Raw genomic sequence first — 19,517 nt, forward strand, 5'->3', positions numbered from 1 at the left:
GCCTCATTCTTATTGGAATGGCTAAATTCTGAACTATGTTGCTGTAGTCTTTATTTTTAACACATAATAAACTTAAAAAGTATTTTCAGAAAGCTACCTCAGGATTCCTTAAAAACCTCACCGCCAATAGATTTAATATAATACTGATGCAGGATTTTTGCTCCGTGATTCAGGTAAATCTGGGTTCTTGTCTCACAACCAGGAAAAATTAGGTACATGAACACATTGAAGTGTAAGGAGGACTGAATTTTTAAGTGAAAGGAAAGTTATTAGCAAGGAGAGGGGTCCTGCAAGCAGATTTTGTTCCTTAGCACTTGAAAACCAGGCTACCACACACGAGCTGAAGAGACCAGGCTCCTCCCCTGAAAAAGGCACAAATTCCTGGTGGCTTCACCCCTTCCTTCCGGTGCAAATGTGGGCCCTTAGTCTGATCCACTCCACATCGATTTATTTCCCTTACTGCACGTCTGTTAAGGGAGAGAATTTTTCACAGTGAGCATGTTTACGCAACTCCCAGGTGCAAAATGACCTGGGCGAGTCTGAGGTTCTCCAGAGACCTTTCCCTGTCTACCGAGGCATTTAGCTGTCTCCTGTATCTATCATTACTATACATTAGATTCCTCAAGAAAAACTGCTCCCATACAGATAGCTACGCACCTTGCAGAGATACTCTGATTAATTCTGTCTAGGTCTACGGTTTTCTACTTTAATGGCACATTACAAACTTCTGCAGAAGTAAATCTTCAACTGTGGTCCCTCGACCAGCAGTTTCAGCAAGAGCTAAGAATTTGTTTAAAATGTAAATACTGACTGGGTGCTGTGGCTCGTGCCTGTAATCCCAGCACTTTGGGAGGCCAAGGCAGGAGGATCATCTGAGGTCAGGAGTTTGAGACCAGCCTAGCCAACATGGTGAAACCCCGTCTACAATAAAAATACAAAAATTAGCCAGGTGTGGTGGTGTGCTCCTGTAGTCCCAGCTACTCAGGAGGCTGAGGCAGAAGAATTGCTTGAACCTGGGAGGTGGAGGTTGCAGGGAGCCAAGATCCTGCCACAGCACTCCAGCCTGGGCAACAGAGAAAAACTCCATCTTAAAACAAAACAAAACAAAAAACAAACAAGCTGTAAATACTTATTCCTCACCTCAGACTCAAGGGTAGGGTCCAGGAATCTGTGTTTTAAAAGCTCTCCAGATGATTCTGAGGCATGCTAAAGTGTGATAATCACTGAACTAGTCTGCTCTAATTGTGGCTTATCATGCCTTGTTCCAGGCTGAAAATTTCAGAAACATGATCTGTCATGTAAAGCACAGGTGGCGTAGTAATTAGCAGAATAATCTTTGGATGTGATCTGGCATGTTTTAGCAGTTTACATTTCTTCAAATGATTTAATTTTCCTTACCACATTTTCTCTATCTGTAGAATGGGGATATTCATATACATTTCATAGAGTTGTCATAGAAATCAAATAACTAATTTTTAAGCTCTTAGTAAAGTACTCTCACAAAAAAGACCAATAAAATGATAGTTATTGATGATATTCTTATAGATTTGAGTAAATATATTTTTATTGTTAACATAACAATTGTTTTCACAATTTTTATTATTGAATCTATTTTGGGTTTGACATTCAGCTGGCATTAGATAGTCCTAGTTTATAAAATAATATTCATTATTGCATTTATCTTTGTGTTGAGGGGAGGATATTGGCACTCAATTTTCTATAATTTATTTTCCCATCTTACAAGTTGTTAAATTTGCTAAAACTATGCTTTTCAAAGTTTTATGATGATAATCTCCATTAAAAATATATAATTTATATGATCAATCTTATTAGGATGTGTGTAAACAGATAGATATAAAATATTACAAAATAATATTATTTTGGCTATATAGGATTCATTCTGATATTTTACATTCTATGTATTTATCTCTCGTGTGTTTAAATAAAATAGTTTGGTACCATCCCATATAGGATTAATAAAGAGTGTATGAAGAACCCTGATTAAATCAAACAAAATTGAGTAAAAATATATAATAATATCACATTTTGACTACATCAAATATTATAAATATGCAATTCCAAAGTGGCATAGAGTTTATTATTGACTTTGTTTTTCAATAGCTCTTGATTATTTAAGCAGTTATCACATTATATTATAACTTTTATGTTTCTATCACTCCCACTCTTAACAAAAATTGGAGTTGTTTTGGAATACAAGCCATTCACAGTGTCTAGTGTAAAATACACTTTCAAAGTAGCATTGTCAGATGTCAAAAACACCAGATTTTTCTGTTTTTATATTACTGCTCAGCTCACAAATATTAATGGTTACCAATTAGCATAGTATATAATATATAGAAATGAGTCATAATTTTTTTGTTTTATATATTGAAGCTGTTTTTCTCCTCTGAAGGATGTAATTAAAAATGTCCACTAAAATAGCAGATTTTCAACACAGGCAGAGCATTTCAAACTCTCATGTTCTACATATTAGCCTTTTTTTCTTGGGATTTATAGATTGTTTCATCAGATTATTTTTATTATAATTAACACGAAAGTATTGAATAAAGCTTTTTAAACATTCTGATTTGTTTGCATTTCACTTAATGTTTCAAATATGTATCAAAGGATTTTCTATTCATTAACATTTCCAATACACATATCAATTTCCATAAGTATGTGTTGATTAATAGGCTATTCTTCTCTTAATCATTTGCAAATACGTATTATCCTGGTTGTGAATGCCTCCTCTTACATTTTGGGTTATCAACCTAGTGTGATAAATGCATATATTTAATAATAGAGTCAGAGATTGTCTTACATAGGGCAACCATGTACACTGTTTTATAAAAACGACAGTCCCCAGATTTATTACCTGCATAGTTCCTGATGAAGTTAGAAAAAAAAAAAAAAAAAAGAAGAAGTGACCTTTTTTGGCTGACTGCCAAGTAAATTCTTCTTTCAGACACTGAAGGCATCTTTTGATTGTGTTTTGATGTTTTCACCAGCCTATTACTGTATTGACTTGATAGCAGCCAAAACATACATTTGTGATCCCATTTTTCTCCAGCAGTTTTTTCCACTCAATGAGACATGGACACAAATATCCACAGGACAGAAGAATGCTTTTAACTGAAGCCAATCTCTTAGGAATCATGTCATGCAAGAATCTCTTTTTGAAATACGTTAGTTTGCTGTTTGTGCCAAACGCTTTTTTCCCTTAGTATTAATAGAATAACATTGAAATTAATGTCAGAAAGAAAGGGTGCCTTATAAATAAACGACTTTAATGTGCCAAATGACTCGTATAGTACTAAAGGTTGAATAGTAATGGTACATTTAGTGATAAAGACCGAAAGACTTTTAACTTTGATTTGATTGCTATGACTAAGTATTAAGCTGCAATCATCCCCTTGAGTTAGCATCATGGAATACTTCTTACTGATGTCATAGAAGAGCAAAAAAAAAAGAATCAAAAATGTGTTTGTTTGCTTTTTCAGAGAGAGATAACCCAAATAACAGCTATCTTTCCTTGGTTCTTCCTTATAGTTCATTATTATAACAGTACTTTACTTCTGATATTAAAAAATAAATTATAGCATAAATCTAGACATTGTTATTACTAAAAATACTTTAGGAATTCTCTTTTTGATTATGTTCTTTCAGCTTACAGAAATTTTATAAGAAAATTTGTAGTTTCACTGTAGAGTGAGTCCAATATTGGGCATCAAATCGTATTTTTAATGATCATGAAATGCATTAATAGTTGGCACCAAAAGACTCTCAAATTTTTTAAAAATAAATGAACCTTCAAGGAATTATATTTTGCTTCTATAACAGTAATTTTTTAAAAGGATGTTTAAATTTCAGATAATATTCAAGATATGAATATAGTCACACGTGATCACTTTATAAGATAACCTAGGTGAGAACGTTTTATATTAATTAAAGATTGTGTATCACTCACCACTTTAATAATTTTTCAGCATCAAACAAAACTTGCAGTGACAAAATAGCTGAGTGTTTACGTACGAACATCTTCAAATCATTTTATGTCAGAATAGTTTCTGTTTCTGTAGACTTCACAAAAATATTTTTCCCTTTTCTATGCATTTATCAAAAATAACTTTTTCTGTATTTATACTAATTTCTAACAGTAATTCCATAATTATGTTCTCAAATTTAATCAACCTAACTAAATGTTGTATAGGTAAGATGTCAATTCATTTACTACTAATCCTTATAAGGAATTCAAATTCAACATTTATGTTGTATAAGTTGATTTCAACCAAAGTTAGTTTAATTCAAAATAAAATATGATAAGTGAATAGTAAAATAGAACAAAAATTATAAAATTAACATATCTATAAATATTTACTTTATTTAGTATTGAATATATGATGAAAAAATTCATTTTTACATATATATTTTGGAGGTTTTAAAAAAACACTGAAAATATATACAATACATATAATTTTGCCTGCCTCCCTGCAGTCCTGCTATTGAAAAATACATATTAATGTTACTTTACATTTATTGTTAATTTGATGAAAAGTCAAATTAATTAAAAGCATTAAATCAGATATGTATTTATCAAAGATTTGTTCTTTATTATTCTAAAAGGAGATATAATCTCTAGTTTGCAGAGCTGTTTGAACTATATCTTTCTGAAAGTTTATTTCTAAATACATTTAATAATGTTAGCTTTAATTTTTTCTTATGTATTTATGTATAGAAGTCTGCTTCCTTTAAATAGTTATTATTAAATTTCTAAAACATGTTCAATGTAATCACTTTCAGTATTTTTGTCATGTCAGTACCAGTATGTATGCCGTCTCTTTTTTGTATTGTGTGTGTTCACCTCTATATACAAAAATATAATCTTGTTTTGAATTAAATATTAATGATCTTTAATCAACAGAATGCTTTTATTAAATATGTTAGTATTGTACCAAAACTGTGGGAATTAAGAGTTTGAAAAAGACATGTTTTTATCCCTTCTGTTCAGAACGTTCTGAATAAAATGTCCGGGGCATTGTCATATAAAGAAAAATGTGACCCCAACGTGCCAAGTTCTTTTGGAAATGAGGGTAGAGGAAGATATTCCTGTAGGGAGGCAAGTGGATGAGATGGTTTTGAAGGATAACCTTAAAGCATTGTTGGAATTTTAATTGATCACTGGAGAAGAAAACATTAAAAAAAAAAAAAAGATATAGCATTGCAATTTGAGGGATTCTCAAAACTACAGAGGCAGAAAATTGCAGAACATCTGCAACACCCATCAAGCAGTCCAGGTGGTTAGAATACAGGACATGGAGTTCTATACTTTCCTCTATACACTTTCATTTTTCCGCACTAAATCCATGTTGCCTAATATTCAACTACTGTATGTTGCTTTTCCCACTCCTCATTAAGCTTCTTTTTCTTTCTTCTTTCTTTCTTTTTCTTTTTCTTTTTCTTTTTTCTTTTTTTTTTTTTTTTTTGAGATTGAGTCTTCTTCCTCTGCTGTCCTGGCTAAAGTGCAGTGGAGCAATCTTGGCTCACTGCAACCCCCGCCTCCCAGGTTCAAGAGATTTTCCTGCCTCAGCCTCCCGAGTAGCTGGGATTACAGGCACCTGCCACTGCGCCCGGCTAATTTTTGTACTTTTAGTAGAGACTGGGTTTCACCATCTTGACCAGGCTTCTCTCGAACTCCTGACCTCGTGATCCACCCACCTCAGCCTCCCAAAGTGCTGGGATTACAGGTGTGAGCCACCGCGCCCAGCCAAAGCTACTTTTTTATAAATATTCAAACATTCATAATCCCTTTAAAATATGACCTTTAAAACTAGATACAGTGTGTCACATATGTTTTTATCAGCTTTGACTACAGTAAAGCTCTTTCCTTTCTTCGGCTGGTATAACCCATCAATACGGAGACTCAATTTAACTGTTTTATTAGCTATAATACCTGAGTTTGTGTCCCTCAACAAAACTTCCAAGAGTTTTCTTTCCTCCCCTTCTCCTCTCACTCTCTATCTGCTGTTAAACCAGGTCTCACCAACTGTGAATTATTTTTATCCTTAATTTGAATTTCTTGATGTTCAATTTCAAGCTGTATAATTTGATCCTCTAAAGAGTATACCTGCCAAGTTTTTTCTAATTTTTTAGATATTCCTGTGCATATTTTTAAAGTGTTTGTCTAGCACTTTAAATGCTATTTCAAGACATTAATCAAATACCTGAATTGAGAATTCCCACAGAGTTAATTCAATCCCTCAATCAAGATAAACTAACTATAATTTTTCAATAATCACTGAGTTGTAGTTACTTTCTTAAACTTTGACAATTGATTGGTTTACCAAACTATACTTTTTCTGTGTAATTATCCTACACAACTAATCTTATAATTTTATGTTTAAATGTCAGTTTTACAAATTGTGAATTATAAATCAGTGTTCATTTCTTCCATGAGAAGTTAAATTATTTGAATGTTTAACAAGACGGAATATCAAAATAAATATAAAACAAATACACCATCTTCAATGGAGATACACTAGTGCTATGTGGAAACTGAACTGCCAAGAAACAGTTTTACCTATGTTTACTTTATTTGAAATGATTTATGTCAATTCCTTTTTTTCCATTTGATGTAGAAGAATGAATAAAATTAGAACTAAGTTTCGCTGCCTTCCTTGTGTGTTCCATCACAGTGCAAAGATTAGATCTTTCCCCTTTCAAGTTACTCTCATTATATTGACATCAAAAAAATATGTACTTCATATTTACTATATTTAAATTTTAAATATATTTATAAAAATATAAACTAACTTTTTTTTGTCAAATGCAGTTCCTAGTAGCAAGGTGGTATTTTTAACACAAACTTGTTTCCTGTATTTAGAAAGCCATATTTGACTTCATATTAGAGATATCCTTTTAATATCTTTTAGACAATACAGTCAAAATTTAGCTACCTAAGTTGTCTCCCTAAGTTGACTTCTTCTAAAGGTAAAATACTGAATTCAGTTAATAAGAACAATGTTTTCAGTCCACATTGTCAAATTGTTTAGTAATAATCTTTGGAGCTCTGACAGGCAGGCAAATTTTCCTCACTCTCCCACTACTGGAAAACTAGACACATACATATATACTCTATTAACCACAGAAGGGATTTCAAAAAATAACAACAGAATATCATCTCCAACTAGCGGGTTTGAGAAATTAGGTAAAATGATGTACATAAGCTATTATTCACCTTTAATAACAAGTAAGAACTTAACATGTATAAATTATTAGTATATAATCTGTGAATTATTCTTATTTATTTTTTAAGAGTCAATCTAGCAACCTCTGCCCCCAAAACCAGGTACAAATGATTTTAAAAAGCCAAACTTTCTTTCCTTGTTATGTCAGAGAAGGCAAATGAAAAATTCTTACTTTCCAGTTTTCTATGAAACAGTCATAATGTCACCTATTCTCTTCACAAAATAATTTAAAGCACCTATTTATGTCAAACTTCTTTTTGGCAAAGCAGTTAAAACAAAACACACACACACAAAACACACACACACAAAACACACACAGTGCCATAACATCAAAATTGGATTTTCCATGAAATGTTTAAAATCAATGTTTTATTTAAAGAAAACGTTTTTATATTGTCACATATATCACAAAAAGGTTTGAGGAAACAAGGAAAACCCTCTGGTTGACATTTCTGCAGGATTATTCTCTTTAATTCTCTCCACCTCCCCTTTAGCGTGCAAAAGGGCTGCAAATCACTCTATCTACATGAAATTAAAACATAGTTTTTAAGTAAAAGCATAAAACAGCCTATCGATTCACTTAATATAATAGAATAGATAATAACCAAAAATCATGGTTTAATTAACTGAATTTTCCATGTGATATTTGATAAACTCCTTCAGATATTTTTATTCAGATATATTTAAAGTACACTTCTATTAAATTATTTTTTAGATTCTACTTAGATTAAATCAACGTGTAATCCCAGTGGTAAACTCTGTTTATTCTGCCAAGGTTGGGAAAATGTGTAGTGTGCTTACTCTATCATGTGGCTGCAGCACGTGGCACACTAGGAGGGACAACTTCAGCAACACCATATGTTTCAACCATCTGGATGATGGTGCCTTGCCCATGTAGTGGTGCACACTTTTTCTTAACAATTTTTAAACAGAAACTTACAAACTTTATGAAGTAATTACCATTAAGTCAAGTCAAAATTACTGACATATCGGTGGGAAGAATTATGTAATGCTGTTTAGTACACATCTTTATATTGTAATAAGAAATAAATTAACAAAGCACAGTTTCAAGTCCTACTGTCAACAAATTACATGCTAGAATTTGAGGCTCACAAACTCCATTTATTTTCATAATTTAAAATTTCTTACATATTAGGGGAGGACTTGCTAGATTTTAATGAAGCCACTAAGATAACTTAAAATTATTAAATTTTTTGAGATATTTAACAGAAAATTTAATAATTAAATCATTAATATGTTTTCAAGTATTTATTTGCACAGCCCAATTTTTACTCACACATTCTGAGAGTTCATTCTTTGAAATGATGGGGTTTTCTTTAGTTATATTAAATAATACTTTTACAAACACAAGACATGTTGACATTCGGGGAGAAAGCATTTGGTATAGAACCAGCTGCATATATCTATGTGTCAGTGCCATAACATCAAAATTGGATTTTCCATGAAATGTTTAAAATAAATGTTTTATTTAAAACCAAGAATCTTGTCACATATTAGGAACATTTCCAGTCAAATCAGTTAATTAGCATCTTTTGAAGTTAAAGTGCTGTCATCTCTACAGTTCCTGTATGCCTTCTGATACATATCTAATATGTATTTGATTGATTGAAATATGCTATCTGTCAAACAAATCTGATAGAAATAAGATTAAATAAAAAGAAAAAAAATATGCCCCACTTCAACAAAGTGGCTCAGATCTTAAGTGGTGCCAAAAGTTCAAACACCGATTTAAAGCAAGTCATCTGAATTTCAACTCAAAGTTAAGAATTGTATTTTATAAATAATAACGGGCTAAATGAAAATTTAGCAAAGAATATAACAATGGATAAATAGAAAAAGAAAGGAGGGAGAGATCGATACAGTATACAAGAATATGAATTTGAGACAATTTAATTGGATGATGATGATGTTAACATTTTAAACTATGTAATGCGACATGAGGACAAGTTTCCGTTAAACAAGTAAGAAAGAATTAGCACACACACATTGGTACAATATTTAGAAAGGCGATGCAAAATTGCTGGACTGGACACCTGAGGGACATCATGTGAAACTGACTCCCTTTGCCCCCACTTATCTGCTCCTTAATGTCTTGTTAATATTACATTTTCTCTCTTTGTCGATGTTGCTAATTTGAACACAGTTGTACAACTGTTCCAAGCACAGCCAGGCATATAATTTTTGTGGCCATGTTAAATGGTGATGATAAGATAGCCTGTTAGTATCTGCGTGTGGGATAAATGAAAATGCATGAAGCTGTTTGGAGTGTGGGAGACATACTCTATGTCAAATATATGTCAAAAGTGTAATGTCAATATTGTAACATGTCACTCACCAATCATTTTTCACATGTTTCTGCAGGACAATTTGTGAATAATCTAATAGAAGTGAATATTTTAGGCCAGCTCCAAGAAATCTAGTCTTAGCCTAATTTTCATCTCAATCTTTTTTTCCCTTTAGTCTTCATATCTAGGAAAATTGACTGCTGCTTAACAGCTACAAATTCATATTATTATCCATAGTCACATTATAGTACTACACAGTTTAAAACAGTTGATCAAATGCAAGGCTAGCTATTTCATTTGCATGGCTTACTGTAAAACAAAAATGTGGGGCTCCCTGTTAGAAAAGCAGGGGAAAAAGGCTGCTGTTAAGGGGAATAAATAGAAAGATTTTTCCATTCTTCTATGATCCATCTCTCAAAGTGTCATTATGTTTTTATTTGCTATTTAATATCATTATAAGCAAATAAAAATTAAATTTGAAATCACTTAGCATGAGTTTTACCATCATCTTTATCTTGTGTAATGGCAGTTTTGAAATCACTGAAGTTATATTTACATAATTTGTATTTTACAGCTCATACATGTATATGAGTTCAGTACAAACAAGGATAACACTGTACAAATTTAACAACTGCGTTAATTTCACTTCTTGATAGGTGCACCATCTATAACACTCTCCACCTTTGAGAGTGTACAGAAGCACAGAAAGTAAAGGACAGAAAGGAAAGCTGTGCATTGCCTTATCTTTTTCTTTTCTTCTATGTATTCTCTTTCCATGTAACTGGTTGTTTAATACAAAGAAATAACATAAATAAGAAAAGATATGTGAAGGCCCTTTGTGCATGTTTCTTAGAACATTGCGAACTTTGTTTAGTATTCAAAGTGAGTTCTGTTTCAAACGGCAGCTCTCACAGCTATCATTACCCTTGCTTACTTGGTGGTTGATGTGACACACTTGTTGTTGGTTTGAGTCTCACTGAACTCCCATGCATACTGGGTCCTGTGAAATTCTGTGATCATGCGGAATCATGAACTTGATATAAAAATAAGATGAAAAAATGGTAAATATGCAAATTTCAGGTATCTCCTCTTTTCTCATGAATGTTCCATTGGCTCCTCGGTCTTCACTTACAGAACACAAATTTGAAGGTAAAATTATTAGGAATTTCTATGTATTGATATTAGAACACTAAAGCAAGTGTGGGTCCTTCTGAGTCCACAGTCCTGGTTGAAGACCTGGATCACGTGGCCATGAAGCTGGCGCTGGTCAAATCCTAAACTCTTTTCCAATGTTTCCTCTTGTGATTTTCCTCTAATTTGGTCTCAAAGTTTCTCTCTGAAGTATGGATATAATTTATACTTCTGCCCTGATGGAATTCTAGAGGATTCGCTTGTGAATGTTTAAAGTATGCTTTTCACGAGAGACATTTTTGTCTTGCAGACAGCCTAATGCTCAAGTGTCTGGACCCATGCCCAGATGTCCCTCTCACAGGAAACTTTATACCAGCAGATACCCTTGAGGCTCCTGTCTGACCTGTGTCTAGTTTATTCCTGCTAAGACAGACACTCTCAGCCAGGCACGGTGGCCCACGCCTGTAATCTCAGCACCCTGGGAGGCTGAGGAGGGCGGATCACGAGGTTAGGAGTTTGAGACCAGCCTGACCAGCATGGTGAAATCCCACCTCTACTAAAAATACAAAAAATTAGCTGGGCATGGTAGCGCGCGCCTGTAGTCCCAGCTACTCCAGAGGCTGAGGCAGGAGAATTGCTTAAACCCGGGAGGTGGAGGTTGCAGTGAGCCGCGATCACGCCCCTGCACTCCAGCCTGGGTGAAAGGGCAAGACTCTGTCTTAAAAAAAAAAACAAAAACAAAAACAAAAAAAATACGATACTTTCCATGAAAGCCGTGACTGGGAAGAGAGTTAGATTCTGGTTTTTTGTCAGATGAGACACAGAGGAGACAGTATGACGTGAAATAACAGAAGTCCTGTATTACTTGTAGATTTCAGAGAGAAGATGGCAGCAGGCCTCACAGGGCCAACAGGAACCAGGGAGCTGCCCAGACAGGCATATTCAACCAAAGGGTGAGGAACAAGAAAGAGAGAGGATCTGTGGGACTATGCCTTTATTGGCATCCTGGGTGCTACTCAAGCAGATTTCCTGAGGGGAGTTCTAATTAACTGGGTTTACAGCAAGCAAATATAAATTCTGTAGAGTCGCAATGTGACTTACAGTGTCACTGTGGCATGTTTGCTTAGTCCATAGGAAGTGTGGGAGTCTCAGGGGTAAGTCATGTAAGTTGCATCTAGCCATCCCATAGGGAGATGGGTACCAGGAGGCAGTGGTAAAACGCATATATCTGCATCTGGATCAACCACTTTGAAGCACTGGGAGGACACTGAGAACTGGAAACTGTGTAAAAGATAACTAAGCCCTGCTTCTGTTATGAAAAAATCAAAGCTAGATTCAAAATGGATGCCAAAGCAAACATCAAATTATAAGAATTCATTACATCCAAATAGCCAAGATTCTCCCCAAATTTTAGGGTCTTTACCATAATATATTCATGATTATCAATTAACTTGAAATTAGAATAATTCAGTGCATCCAGAATCTTTTTAAAAGACCTCGTGGAAATGTTTGATCACTACTCACCAGAATTTTTATGTGAAAATTGTATAGATATTCTTTTTAAAAATCTACATATGTTATTTTGATGTATTTCATAGAATTGAAATTTTTTGTTTTATTATTACGTATTTTAAAAAACTATGCAAATGCATTTAAAATAATATGCAAATTTTTTCTACATTTTTCTGTAACTGACTCAAAGACTATGTACATGTGTTAGTCACAGTTTATTAGTCACCTGTCACTAAAATAGTGCTGTGTAAATACGCTCCAGATTCAATGACGTTCAACAGTATTTTGTTTTTTGTCAATCTCTTTTATCTGTGACAAAGTCACAACTGACAAAGTCACAGTTGCAGCTAGTACAACTGTGGTTTGTTGCACACTTTCATGGTAAAGAAAATACAAATTTTAGTTAAAGGCTATTAAAATAAACTGTTGTTCTTTCCCCCTTATCTGAGATTATACATATGTAAATAAGTTCAGCATAATGTTCAGATAAAAGACCACTCAAAGATTACAGTGTCTCTTTTCAACTTTGGGACAAGCAAACAACTAAAAAATACTACCAGTCTTTAAAGTAAATTTTGGTATTAACTGTGATCCACTGAGATCCTGTGAGATCCAGTTTTTGATCACACATACAGACATTGAAAACAGACTGTATGATCTTTGAGTGATCTTTTATTTATTTATTTATTTATTTATTTATTTTTTGAGACGGAGTCTCACTCTGTCACCCAGGCTGGAGTGCTGTGGCCAGATCTCAGCTCACTGCAAGCTCCGCCTCCCGGGTTCACGCCATTCTCCTGCCTCAGCCTGCCGGGTAGCTGGGACTACAGGCGCCGCCACCTCGCCCGGCTAGTTTTTTGTAGTTTTTAGTAGAGACGGGGTTTCACCGTGTTAGCCAGGATGGTCTCGATCTCCTGACCTCGTGATCCGCCCGTCTCGGCCTCCCAAAGTGCTGGGATTACAGGCTTGAGCCACCGCGCCCGGCCAGATCTTTTAATAAATATTATGATAGGTGCTCAACAGATCTTTAATCGGCGAGTTGGCTGGGCCTTTGCTGGACTCCAATGGGATGGGCTTCTATTAACTTCAACCTGCATGGTTCAGGTTTGTTCCTTGTGTCTTTCTTCAATTTCTTTGCACTAATGAATGGCAATAGTGGAAGACAATAAACTCAACTGTGCAAACACATTTAAAGCCTCTCTTCACAGTATGCCATTTAACATGGATTAACGAAAACAAGCTACATGATGAAGTCCAAAGTCAGTTGGACAGTGAAGTATTTCACATTCCAAAAGAAAGGGAAGGGGGCTAATCTGAAAACCTAATCCAATATATCATATAAAGGAATTTATACACATGCCTGGTCATACATTTACATGAAAAAGAGATTTAAAAGTGGAAAGTAGTACAATGTACATATATCCCATGTATCAAAGCTCACAACTTTTATGTGATAATTAAATATCATTTTAAAAAATGAATGAAATTAGATTATTCTGAGCATGTAGGGGAGATGTCACATAATCCAGGTACGTCTTGGTCATATTATGAAAGACTGGTTTTGTCACTAAGATAAAAAGGTGTATCATCACGGCACAGTGGCTCACGTCTGTAATCCCAGCACTTTGGGAGGAGAGGTGGGCAGATCACTTGAGGAAAGGAGTTTGAGACAAGCCTGCCCCACATGGCAAAACCCTGTCTCTACTAATAATACAAAAATTAGCCAGGTGTGGTGGCAGGTGGCTTAGTCCCAGCTACTTGGGAGGCTGAGGCACGAGAATCACTTGAACCCAAGAGGAGAAGTTTGCAGTGAGCCCAGATAGCGCTATTGCACTCCAGTCCAGGCAACAGAGTAAGACTCTGTCTCAAAACAGCACCATCACCACCACCAACACCACCACCAATAACAACAACCAAAACCCCACATATATTATAAACAAAATATAAAAGCTAAAATTAAAAAGGCTACTATGGCATTTCCCTTGTCCAATGCCACTTATATACATGAAACAACCGAAGCAAATTATAAGAATGCATCAAAATATTGTCTGTATTCTTGCCTATATAAATGAATGGATTTAGCTAGAATGGAAGTCTATACTATTTAGAGCAATTAGCAAAAACTTTAATTGTGAAAATGTATTCTAGCGCTTCTTTTAATGCATAATTTTTGTAACAAGTCTTCAAAATAAAAATTTATAAATAATGTTATATGTTTCCAAATATATTGTTAGTCTTTAGTAGATAATTTAGCCTACTTTTCTTTGCTATAATTCATTCTATCCACCCTCTAAAAGAGAAATATCAATCACATTCAAAATTTTAAAATGTCATTGAGCCAAAATGCTGAGGATGGAATTTTAGTGCTTAAAAACAAAGAAGATAAATGCTTGGGTATCTTTGGAGTGTGGTCTATTTTTGAATTTTTCTCTGTCTCTTTGAAGATATTCACTTAACCATTACAGTCTTTAGATTTCTTCAGTCATCTGTTAGGTGAATCGTATAGTATAGATATATATTAAAACTTATTTCCATTATATACTTCCACATTGAAACAGTATGGTCAAAAATATTAAGACTAGAAATATAAAAGTTGAAGATGAAGCAATTTACTTGAATCTATAATTCACAATGAGCAGAAGTGAAAATATTTGCATAGGACATTTTTATGAGGATAAATAAAAAGTAATCGATAATGTGTATTTTAACACTTACTACATGTCTTATATTGAGGAGCAATGTATATCCCCACCATGAAAAAAGAGAGATAATCAAGGAAGCTTCTTCATAGAATAAACCTTCCCTCAGAGGTGCTAAATGGGCCAGTACATTCCTCCCCAGGTCATTCTTGGTCACTGCTGTTTGCTAATAATCACCAATGTTTGGGGGATGGAGGTCAATGAATTGGGCATAGAAATGACATGATTACTCAGTATTCACACTACACAACTCATACTCCCCTTCTGAATTTGCTTACTGAAAATTCTCAGATGCTAATATCTGTATATCTTTTCCTCGAGAACATCTAAATATAGTTTCTAAATGTATGAGCAGTACACATTTTCATTAAAGTTTTAAAAGAAGTGTAATTAAAATAAAATTTTGGTAAACAGAAAAAGAAGCCATTAAAATAAATTTCAATTATTGTATTTTTTCAAATTTTGACACAAAAGAAAAATATTTATAAGTACACATTTGCTAAGAAAAGAAGCAACATCGTGCTAATCCTCAATAACATGATTACTGTTCTCTTTTATGCTTAGTTCTTTAAATACAGAAACAATATTTTTCATTTGAAAGTACTGCCATCCATTCCAATTAATAAGATATGAAACATGATATTACTGTCTCATAGATGTTCTTCAAATTAGTAAGCTATAACTTAAAAGTCCTTCAAACATAAATTTAATGTTCATGTTTTATGTAAAACTTAAATTTCATTTCACGTATCTATTATGTATGTAACATATTACATATATGTAATGTATATACTTATGCACCCACATGCATACATATGTACATACAAACAGATTAAGGCAAAAAGCAAAATTATTTAAAGTGAATACTACCACTTAAAAATGTAAAGCCACTTAACACTAAAAATATTGAAATCAACAGGATTTAAGGTAAAGTAGCCTTTGATAAATAAGAAATAAATATGAGGGGAGGTAACTTCATTTGAATTGAATAAGCATAGTGAACAACTCCTCCTCAAATGCAGGGAGAGAGATTAACACAGGACTTTAAAATCTTTCAAGCAAGCTAAGGAAGAAAGCACGCTATTTTTCAAGGATTAATTGAATGATGAATGTGCAGATTTCTATTTTTGCAACCACATTCCAAATGCTGATGTATGTCAACAAACAAGTAAAACAGATGTTATCCGCGTCGCCTAAAGAGACAAGAACAGATGGGCTGGATGTGTTGCATTAGAGCAAAAATGCACCTGGGCTATGTCTCACTGAGTAGATCCCATTGACCAAACCTCTTTTGCAGTAGTACAAAAATTATTTTTAAAAACATTTTTTAAAAAAAGAAAGTTTGGAGCTGATGAAGCTGTTTAGCTGTGGTCAAAAATAAAGAACTGCCACACTTTGTAAGATCTACAGTAATGGAACAATAAAAGCATACACATGAGAGGTTGGGTGTGGTGGGTCACGTCTGTAATCCCAGCACTTTGGGAGGCTGAGGCAGGTGGATCACTTGAGGTCAGGAGTTTGAGACCAGCCTGGTCAACATGGTGAAACCACATCTCTACTACAAATACAAAAATTAGCCTGGTGTGGCGGCACACGCGTAATCCCAGCTACTTGGGAGGCTGAGGCAGGAGAATCACTTGAACCCGGGAGGTGGAGGTGCAGTGAGCCACTAAACCCCAAGTCTGGGTGACAGAGTGAGACTCTGTCTCAAAATAACAAAACAAACAAACAAAAAAGAATATAAATGGGACTATATATGAACTCAATATTAAGTATTTGTAAAAGGTTGAATCAATGATTATATATTGTTTATTATTAAATTCATTTTCACAGCATTCTAAAAAATGAATTTTAATATCCAAACTATCTATTTTATATCTTTCTCAACCTATGTGATGCCCTCAAAGCTAACTTACACTTTATAAAAACTTTGCAATGTTGTACCTTTTCAAGAAATTATGCACATACATACATGTATTGAGATTTTTTTTCAGAAACAAACATAGCAGAATACAATTTGAAAACATACTATCATTTATTTTCAGCATTTTCATAGAGTAAAATACAAATAAATTAGGAATCAAAGGAAGAACATAGTGGGTTTTTTGGTCTATATTATTTATCTTTGACAGAATCAATTGCTCTTTACCAGAGATTTCCATATCACCTACTGTTCCATGGGGTCACAATTGTATACTCTATGGTCATCTCCATGCTGTTGTTAGGGTTCAGGACACACAACGCCATAATATGACTTTAACAGGCCAATGTGCCACCCCAAAGTATACTTTGTTGGCATATTTTGAGTTAGTTATTCTCAGAAACTGCAGAAACAGGAGTAGCTCTGTAAAGATGTCATTTTGTAAAGGAAACATACATCTCTAGGCCGGGCGCGGTGGCTCAAGCCTGTAATCCCAGCACTTTGGGAGGCCGAGACGGGCGGATCACGAGGTCAGGAGATCGAGACCATCCTGGCTAACACGGTGAAACCCCGTCTCTACTAAAAATACAAAAAACTAGCCGGGCGAGGTGGCGGGCGCCTGTGGTCCCAGCTACTCGGGAGGCTGAGGCAGGAGAATGGCGTGAACCCGGGAGGCGGAGCTTGCAGTGAGCTGAGATCCGGCCACTGCATTCCAGACCGGGCGACAGAGCAAGACTCCGTCTCAAAAAAAAAAAAAAAAAAAAAAAAAAAAATGTGTGTTCCTTTTCTCTTGTTAACCTGCCTACTGTCAGTTTATTTCATAGACTCAATGACTGAACCCTCAAAGGCCAGAGAAGAGTCTTTTCTCTTTTGCATGCTGTTGTATACTCTGCTTCCGGTGAGGCAAGCTCTATCTCAGGCTAGCATAATTCAAGAAGCTCTCCATGAGTGTTTGCCAGACTATATTTGAGCATTGAGACTTCTTTTTTATTGGGAACTACTGGATTGAAGAGTTGATCTCCAGCTAAACAATCTGGGCATCATCTATTTTCCTTCTATGAAACATTTAAAAACAACAATTCCATCCATGTTTCAACTCCACCCCTCACTCCCATCCACCCCAGGCATCAAGCTTTCAGGTTATTATCTCCCATCCTTATTTCTATAATGCCCTAAAAATATCCTGAAATGACATATCTCACATCATTTCTTATTGTCACGCTCTCAAATAAGTGTCCTCTGGAGATTGAAATTTGTCACTAATATACTCCTTGTATCTTAATTCTGACTTCTCAGTAACGTAGTCACTTTCCTGCTCTAGTGGCAACATGTTGGTTTGCTTCTAGTATAGACAAGTAAGCTCCTACTGAACCCCAAATCTTCTCACACATGATAACTAAAAAGTCTGGAAAAATACAAGAAAATCATTCAACTTAAATCCGCGGAGACAAGAAAAAACAAGGACAGAATTCTGAGAGACAGAGTGGAAACTAGTGAAAAGGAACAGCATTATGTGAGTTACTCATTTTTTAAAGACTTTTACCCGAAGGTAGAATGAAACCCTACTGAGAGGGCTGAATAAAAATAAATAAATAAACGATGGAAAACCCAAAGTCTAACCAGATGAACAAGGAGACTAACATAGGAACAACCACAGACCCTGGAATGTGATAAAAGAATCCCAAAGAGAAAAACTATAAGGGTGTGAGGTCCAGAGTCTATGTGTAAACTCTACCCATTTCCCTGGCTGACCCCAGAACCATGCACTCAAATGGCACATGGAAGTTTGATGAAGTAAACTGAGAAAATGTAAGGAAGATGTATTGCTGGTGAATGGGGTCCGGGTACTTGGTGCCTTGAACAAAGAATTGGATGAAATGCACAAACAAAGCAAGGAAGGAATGAAGGGATTTATTGAAAATGAAAGCAGATGCTACAGTGTGGGAGCAGGCCGAGCATAGGGGCTCAAGGGCCACGTTGCAGACCTTTTGGGAGTTTAAATACCCTCTGGAGGATTCCATTGGTTACTCTGTGTATGTCCTATGTAAATAGAGAGGATGAAGTAAAGTTACAAAGTCATTTACTCAGCATACGCCCTGTGGAGAGGATATTTCCTGTTACAGCTAAAATGTGAATCAGCCTTATGTTCCCTGTCTTCAGATCCTATATTCCTGCCTCAGAAGGAGAAAATAAATTCAAGTACAAATAATGGTTGAGATTGAGAATTATATCTAAATTACACAAATCTAATTTTTTTCAAATATATTGTCATTGCACAAGCAATTTGGAATGGACACACACTTATTTTCTGTTCATATTTGCATGTAGTGCTTCTCATTAATAGGCTTTGAATTATTCATACGTGGTTAATACATTTATGTAGAGCATTTGTCAGTTGAGTTTTCAACTTTAGTTCATAAATCATAAACAATGTTCAGAATATGTCTATATACTTTGAAAAAAAATAACTCCCACAAGATGCATACCTCTCATTGGGCAATTAAGACATACATTTATGAAAAAAACTAACAATTAACAGCTGAATAAACAGCCAAAAATGATAAAAATAGAAAGAGATATTGAAAATAACATTGTACATGGTTATAAAAATAAAATTTGAGAGCATCCCAAATTTGGGGGCACATGAGAGAAACACGAGATTGATACAGTTGATTTGATATTAATGACTTGTACCATTCTCTCA

This window comes from Trachypithecus francoisi, unplaced genomic scaffold (assembly GCF_009764315.1).
Source record: "Trachypithecus francoisi isolate TF-2019V2 unplaced genomic scaffold, Tfra_2.0 Lachesis_group0, whole genome shotgun sequence".
Lineage (NCBI taxonomy): Eukaryota > Metazoa > Chordata > Mammalia > Primates > Cercopithecidae > Trachypithecus > Trachypithecus francoisi.